General features: G+C 42.3%; 1 protein-coding gene across 4 annotated transcripts in view; it reads right to left on the reverse strand.

Moving 5' to 3' along the window:
- The window catches only part of SLC24A3 (solute carrier family 24 member 3), a 465,640-nt gene that overhangs the window by 62,250 nt on the left and 394,542 nt on the right, over nucleotides 1-8,848 (reverse strand). The gene's annotated exons all lie outside the window — the stretch shown is intronic.

The following is an 8,848-nucleotide window of genomic DNA, read 5'->3' on the forward strand; positions in this document are numbered from 1 at the left end:
TCCTACGTATCTTTTCCCAGAAAGCTACTGGAGGATGTGCTTCACTAAAATCAGGGAGTAAAACAATTGTTACAGAGAATTATGTTACAATAAACCATTCAACCAAACAATAAAAATCTATCGTAATAAGTGAAGAAGATTTCCAGAATGGTGGTGAAGGAAGATTCCAAAATGATGGTAAAAGGAGATTCCAAGATGAAACTTTTGCAGCAGGTCAGAAGACTCAGGCGAAATGAAGCCAGAAGGACAAAACTGATGGAAAATCTTATGATTTTGAACCCACGGAAAGGAGACTGGAGATCTCTGGGGACAGAGCATAGATGCCTCAGCAAACGAACAACAACAAAAAAGACAGTTCTAAACCATGGGGAAAACACAGAGTTGTGCAGGAAAGGAAGATGAATCACTACCCATTACTGGCTCAGCTATAAACAGTGGTCACATAGTCATAATAAGCACAGCATAAACTACTGTCTAAGCAAATTTATGGTGTAATTGTTTGGGGAGGACAGAGGGCTGGGCAGTCGGGGTGGGCAGGGCTGAAAGAGACCTTAACCTTCCTCTTCCACACTACTGTGAAGCCATGGAGCATTCTGGAAACTGAAAAGTCAAGTAACTGCCATAGAAGCACGTTATTTGGAGACACTGAGCAAGTGTCAGGAACAACCAAACTAGTGGAAAGTAGCTGCTTCTGAAGGGTGGGAAGGGAAGGTGGCTGTCTTTCATAATAAGCCTTCTGGAAGTTGTTGCCTCTTTAAGCTCTGTGTGTATAACTTTAATGAAAATAAAAACTAAAATAAGAAAGTATAATACAAGTTATCCACTTAGATTTACTCCTGCAAGAAATGCACCTCACGCTGAGCCTAGATGTCAAATCTGCATGGATAGTGATCTATTTCATCTCTTTATAAATAGAATAGTTTTCAATGTATAGACTATCTCCAAATATCAGCTCCAGATTCAGAGCCTACATTTACCAAAACCAATTTTTAAAAAATTTATTTATATATTAAAAAAAATTTAAATTGAGGTATAGTTGCTTTACAGTGTTTCAGGTGTACAGCAAAGAGATTCAGTTATATATATACAGACACACATACATATATATATATACACACACACACACACACGTATATATTCTTTTTCAGATTCTTTTTCATTACAGGTTATTGCAAGGGATTGAATATAGTTCCCTGTGTTATAAGCAGGTCCTTGTTGTTTATTTTATACATAGTAGTGTGTATCTGTTAATCCCAAATTCCTAACTCATCCCTCCCCTCACTTTCCCCTTTGGTAACCATAAGTTTGTTTTCTATGTCTGTGAGTCTATTTATGCAAAACCAATTTTTTCTACAGAAGCAATGAAGTGGAGGACAAATAAGGAGGCAAATTAGGGAATAATTTTTCTCCACACTCTAGAAGGAATTAAAGCATCGTTGATTCTGCAGTATCTATAGTGAAAGCTGTGACCATGACCTCATGTCCACCTCTACCTTCCCTTTCTGTGACCACTACTCACCACAGTAGTGAAGATTTACCTGACACTTCCTGCAAACAAGAGGACTGGAAGGGTTATTTCATTCAATCTTGCAGCAACCCAAAAAGGTGGGCAGTGTCACCCTCATTGGCCAGCAATCTGGACCTGACCAAGGTGAAGCCTTGACCGTGGTCGTACAACTACCATTGGGGTGGGGGGCTTGGATCTGAACCCAGAAGCCTGGGTCTCATGGCCCTGACCCGACACTCTATGCTACAACACGTAAACAGAGGTGGGGTAAAAGCAGATACCCATTTGTGACACCTCCCATGGAGATAGTTTTTTCTCCATGACATTAAGCCATTAGGCAGGTGCGTTAGAGATGGCAGCCAAAGGAGGGAAGAGTTGGAGGTGAGAGACCAAAAAGCAGCGACCACAGCTCAATATAAAAATATACTGCTCTAAAGAGACTCAGGGCAAGTAATCAAGGCAGAAGGAGTGACCACAGTGACTATAGACAGGGATACAGATTGGGTATGAACATATTCCAGGAGGAAGAGAGGCAGTTAGAAAACTGGGAAACTACTCCATTTAGCTAGTCTTTTTTTAAAAAAAAACACCAATACAGTTCATTGTTTGCTGATGGAATATTTTACTTTTCCACAGATGTGGATACACTGATGCTTGGGTCTAAGCCACTCTCTTTGCTTCTTGGTGAAGGGGCTTTTATCTCGAGCAAGAGGCCAACAACCATCTGACTCATTCGTTGGCAGGGAGGGATCTGTCAGCACCCCTGCATCAACATGGGAGGGAGGCTCTTTGGCATCTGTTGGCAGGCGTCACCCAACCCAGAGCCGGGGAGATGGTGATGAGAAGACAGAGCTTCCTGAGCACTTTGCAAAGTGAACAGGGGTCCTGGGAGAGAACCAACGGTGAGTAATGCTGCCCTTGACCTCATTAATCAATAATACAGATGGCGCAGATTATAAGAGGCCATCCGCCGGCAGACTCCTCCATAAATTAAAGCCAGAGGCTCTGTTTTCCCCTATAGCTCTAGGAATCCCTCCCAGCTGGAATTTCATCTTGATATTTCTTTTCTATTTCTGGAGTGCATTTCACTCTTTTTCTATTGAATATGCAGCTTCAGTTTCCTTCTTATAATTTCATTTAGCTTCAGAGTGGCATGAGGCAAAAAGAAAAAAAAAAAAAAACAATCCACACTTCCAAAACAGAGGAAAATACCTTCTCCTTTATTCAAATGTTGAGTGATAATCTGGAATTCTGACCCCTTCCAGGAGGTTAAAATGAATTATTCATGATAAAACTATATATTTTCTGTATATGGATTTGTATTGCAAATCTATATACAGCTATTGATATATATGGTAATATACACACATACATATGGATAGATAGCATATATAATATGATTTAATATTTATGATTTTCCTTGATGGAGAATGGAATTTGACATTGTGGACACATTTTAAAAGGAACAAATACCCTCAACTTGTGAGCACTTTGCCTTTTTTAAAAGCCATTGAAGCAGTCAGAACACCATAATAGTTACATGACATAAAACATAAAACTGCTATCGTTTCAGAGAAATGTTATTTCACACAAATTTCATGGAAAAGGGATTTGAAAATCATAACATGAGTTTTGTTCCAAGCTTTTGAGCTGACACAGTTCCTACAGCCAATTCTTATCTCAGGAAAGACAGCCATGTGATGTGGAACAGAGATGGGGGCTCTGGGGTGTCCCCCACATGGTATGAGGGTGACCAGTGGTGCTAGGGGTCAGAGCAGGTGAGGGAGAGGTCTTGGCGCTACCGTCTGTTCCTTATTCAAGTACACTTTCAAAACGCTTCGATCCTGGGAAAAGTCACCGAAATACAAATGGCTCCTGCTTTCTGGAAATTTACTGCTGAGAATGGACAGTAATAGGTCGTGATAATTGGGATTGACATATATACACTAATATGTATAAAACTGATAACTAATAAGAACCTGCTGTATAAAAAAATAAATAAAATTTAAAAAAATAGGTTGTGTAAAAAGACAATAATAAGCTTTTGCAAAATACAGTGAATGTCCTCTTATTAATCTTTGCAAAGAGGAACAGAAAATGAATTCATATTGTAAATTTTATTTTTTCTAAGAAAACCTATTCTGAGCTCTAGTTTTACTTAAGGAAGACAAATGACAAGTAAACAAGCTGCTACTGGAGATACATTTAAATAAAAACAAGGCCACATCAGGACCGTGCAGGCATATAGTACTCTCCCGAATGCTCTTCATTGATCAAGCTGAACAATAACCACAGATGCTCTAATGACCTGAAGTGCCTGGGATGCAGAAGTGCCTTCTCAATCATTCAAAACATTAGGTGCAGGAGTTTTCACATTGGATGTAAGTGTTGCCTGCTAGGCCTTCAAAACTTGGTAGCTCGGACTGTTCTCGCACACATCAGAATTAAGGTGGGTCGGTTCCATCTTAGGGGAGGACTGCACCGGCTGTGCTCCTGGAGCCCTTTGCCTAGTCACCTAGGACCAGGTGTGGGGTCTGCACTCACTGCCAGGTATTGCTGTGCCAACCCTAGGGACCAGCACTAGGTACAAGTTTGCTGAATAAAAGTAGGGCATTTAAGGTAATTTCATGTAAGTGGACGTGCTAGCTTGGATTTACCCAGAAGCAGAGCCTGAGGCAAGGATTCGAGTGCATACGGTTTATTTGGGAGGTGATTCTAGGAAATGCTGTTGGGGGAAGTGAGGCAGGTAATGAAAAGAAGGTAATAAGCAAGTCACGGCAGCAGGAGACCGGGGCACGATCCTGGTGGGGTGCTCTGGGGGACCCTGGAGAACATGCCTCTCTCCTGTCTCATCCAAGGGGAGAGGGAGTTGGGGTATTTGCCCACCTACTCCCACCAGTCATTGCTTCAGGGCTGCACCTGGAGTGTTGATTCCCTGGCCAAGGAGGGCCCTCAGACAGAGAAATGCAGGTTCTGGCAGGGGGAAGTCAGGCCAGTGGGAACTGAAACGGTAAGGGTGAGGGTCATGGGTGGGGCACCAGCAGTGTCTGCTTTAACCCTAAACGTGGATTTACATAATAATCCAATAATCAGAGTAAGCATTCCTACACACACACACATACATACACACACACACACACACACAGAGTTTTGTAAGCCTAAAAATACAACTCGTATATATACCACATCTTTATCCATTCATCTGCCAGTGGACACTTAGGTTGCTTCCATGTCTTGGCTATTGTAAATAGTGCTGCAGTGAACACTGGGGTGCATGTATCTTTTCAAATTATAGTTTTCTCCAGATATATGCCCAGGAGTGGTATTACTCAGCCATAAAAAAAGAATGAAATAATGCCATTTGCAGCAACATGGATGGACCTAGAGATTATCATACAAAGTGAAGTAAGTTAGACAGAGAAAGACAAACATCATATGATATTGCTCATATGTGGAATCTAAAAAGATGATACAAATGAACTTACTTATAAAACAGAAACAGACCCACAGACATAGAAAACAAACTTATGGTTACCAAAGGGGAAAGGGGGGGAGGGATAAATTAGGAGTTTGGGATTAACATACAAACACTACTATATATAAAATAGATAGCCAACCAACCTACTGTATAGCACAGGGAACTATACTCAATATTTTGTAATAACCTACAAAGGAAAAGAATCTGAAAAAGAATAAATATATACATATGTACAACTGAATCACTTTGCTGTACACCTGAAACTAACACAACATTGTAAATCAACTACACTTCAGTGAAAAAAAGAAACCCAATCCCATTTACATAAGGTTCTAAAGCAGAGCATATTAACTATGCTGTTTTAAGTCTGGAATAGTGTTCCCCTGTGGCCGTGGGTAGAGTCTGAAAGGGCACGAGGGGCTCCTGGAGGCCAGGACTGTTCTCTTTCTTGATCAGGTCCTGGTGACTGGGGTGTGCTCAGTTGTGAAAAGTCATTGAGCTGTACTTATGATGTGCTTCTGTGTACTTCTGTGCACTTTTCTGAATCTACGTGGTACTTCAATAAAAATCTTATTCAAACAAAACAAAAATGCAATTACAAGGTTAGTTGTTAACGTGAATTTTACGTATTTATTTTAACAGTAACTACTCCATCACACTTGGAGTTGGCTTATTAGTAAAGTTGCCAGAAAAAATACAGGACATCCAGTTGAATTTGAATTTCAAGTAAACGATAACTAACTTAAAAGTATGATCTCAAATATCACCTGGAAGAATATACTGAAAATATATTTGTTGCTTATCTGAAAATTGAAATTTAACTGGATGCCCTGTATTATGTGAAATCTGGTAACCCTACGTATTAGATTTTGGGCATTGGTTAAGATAACTATTTTGACTTTCTTTGGATAAGCACAAAATTGGAAGTTTAGGGATTTTGGAATAAATATTCTTAAGATGAAGGGAAAGCTGAACCTCTTCTACATTGTCTACTTATGCTGGATATTGACTGCTGTTTTATTCCGGCCATTTGGCTTGCTCAGAGTTTTTTTTCTCCCCCTCTTTGTTTCTTGTTAATTGCAATAATTGCCCACATGTACATTACAATATTGGGGGAGATTTCTACCACACCAAGACTTTTGCCTTCTCTTGAAAAAAGCCTGAAGACCTGGCAACAGGGGGTTATTCTCGTGCCACCGTGGAGCTGTCAGCAGAGCCCTTTTTAGGTGGATGTGTATCCTTCAGCCCTCACTGTCCCCTCCCCTTCCCTCTATGTCCCTCAGCTGCAAAGGCAAGAGTCAGCCGCCATGTACTCCTTCCTTTCTGCTACTAATGTCCTCAGACCTGACCCCTTCACTCATTTATTCTGTATACCTGGGCCCTGCCAGGACAGGCATTTGTGATCCCTAATCTAGAAGAATTATTTTAATTAGCCTTGACAATGCTGAACACACCAGCGGCCATTTCTTTACAACCAACGCTGTGCTCAGGGTTCTAAACATTCTGTGCTACGTGTTCCTTTGCACTCACTGGACCCCTTTTCAGAACTGTGTATTAAAAGGCAAAAAATAAATAACAAAGAACTATAAAGAAACCGATTCACTGAAATCCAGTTATCAAAACATTGAGAACTGAAGATATCGTAATACATGTCTCTCTATTAACAAGAGCCAGTAAACTTCCTTATTGTAAGAAATCAGTTGCTTAAGTGTAGTGATCAGTGGGAAGGGTCTGGAGTACCTGCAGTAACTGTAACATAGCATGAAAACAGCTTATGTGTCTATTGGAGACACAATCCCAGCTCATGTTACCATGGTCTGTTCCTCGTGAATAACGAAGTGAAATGTTAAATAGAAGTGGTTAGCAAAAAGAAAGATGTATTTTTTCTCATCCAAGTTCACAGGCCCCTTAATCTAGTTTTTGGCGACAGAAGCCCTGAGGTTCTGCTCTTTCTCAGTCCCTGGCTTTTCGACATTTAATTAGTTGTCCCTCCACTAGAAGGGGGACGGGAGGTAAGGTGGCCCTCTGTCCATCCTGGCTGCGCCGATGAGAACTTAGGGGGAGGGGGTTGAAGCTAACAGCAAAAACACCCTTTGGGGCTGTCTGTGGATTTCCATTATGTGTGCTTTCTGTTTCATCCGTTATCACAGAGAGGAACTTGGCTACATTTACAGTTTTCCTGGAAGAATTAACGTGGCTCCTACAACATGCAATCTCTTATCTCAGCCCAGTGAGTGCCGAGTGGAAGTCGTTCCGCTGAGGACTAAGATGCTCCCTCCACGGCTTAGTGCCGTCTCCGCTAGTTACCCATGCGTGGTCGAGACAGCCTGTTACGACTGCAGCTCTCAGGCCCCACTCTAGACGCGCTGCACCCGAATCTGCCTCTTAACAAGACCGCCGGGGGGCCCACATGTGCGTTATGGTGTGAGAAGCGCTGGCTTAGGGGATGGAGAATTTTGGAGTCTGAGTCACACCTGTGACCTTGAAGTATAAACAGCAAGAGACTGGGGCCCGCGGCCCTCACCCTGGGGTGGGGGGTCTGGACAGGATGCAGTGGGCATGGGTCGCCACTTAGGGTCTTTGCGCCAGAGAACCACTGGGTGTGTCTGAGTTGAAGGTGCAAACTAGAAACACCGCTTGTATGGGGTTTCCTACTTCATCAATTTCTAGCACCAACCCCGCTTAAGATGCTGGGGGAAACCACCCCTTGGTACAAACCAGGCCAGAACATTCCTGCTCCCTCCCAAGCTCTCGTACTCGACCGATTGAAAGACGATATAAACAAGTCCAAATCAGTGGTGCTGAATTTATTTTTAAATTTATACCATTTGGGTTAGTAGCCAGATACACATAGGAGGCAAATATCTCCTCATTTTATCAATTATGAAGCCTAAAAGGACAATGTCAAGCTTGAGGGATCATTTCACTGTCCCGATCTGTAACACAGTCTTGTGGGACTAGGGTCTCCAAAATAGGGTGGGGCTTCTCTGCCTCTGAAGTGCTGATAGAAAAGGAAGTTAGTACATATCATGTGAGTTCAGAAATCAGACAGCTAAGACCGTGTATTTGAGTTGAAGCTTCTGGAAGGAAGAACCTGGCTAAAAGTACATTATTACATTAGCATTTGGTGTTTACATTACCACGTGATGTTTTCCATGCTGTCAGAAAACCGGCAATGTAAGCATAAGGGGAAGATGTTCCATTTCCTTCTAGTCTCTCTGGAAATTAAAATGCTGGAGGCAGAGGGGATGGAAAGACAGGAGAGACAGCTACCTTCCAGTCCACAGGCTTGGATATGGATCTGGAAGGGTCCGTTTCATACCTGGAAGGATCCACATTTCTCTGGCTTCATCAAGTTACAGAGGAGAGGAAATGTGGATCGTGTACTTTAAAACGAAGCTTTCTACCTACTGTTTGACAAGGGTTGGAGCTTGCGTCATATCGGGAGCTCATGTGACCTATTCTGCGTCCAAACGAAACGTGGGAGCACCGGGTTGGAAAGGAAGCACTTGTCCCCTCGCAGGTGTGGACGCAGGGTCACACTCTGATCTCGGGGGTGTGCAGTGAAATTTTCACACCAAGAAATACTGGTTGCTGCGTCTGTGTGGCTCATCCGGCCCCAGTCGATCCGTCAGGCAATTTATTTTAGGTACTTTCTGTGACTCAGGGTAGGGAGAACAGGAGGCCCATGAATCAATTCTGCAGCCACGGCAAACTGAACACAAGAAGGTTTCTTTAATGGGTGCTTGGAAGATAACTTCCCCCTGCGTTAAAGATCTTGAGGATTAAAATACGGTAACATCAAAACACATCTAGACTTGATCTGCCTTAAGCAGTGAAGCAGAGGCTCAGGCAGCCAGTAA

The sequence above is a fragment of the Balaenoptera physalus genome, assembly GCF_965194825.1.
Source record: "Balaenoptera physalus genome assembly, chromosome: 16".
NCBI lineage: Eukaryota > Metazoa > Chordata > Mammalia > Artiodactyla > Balaenopteridae > Balaenoptera > Balaenoptera physalus.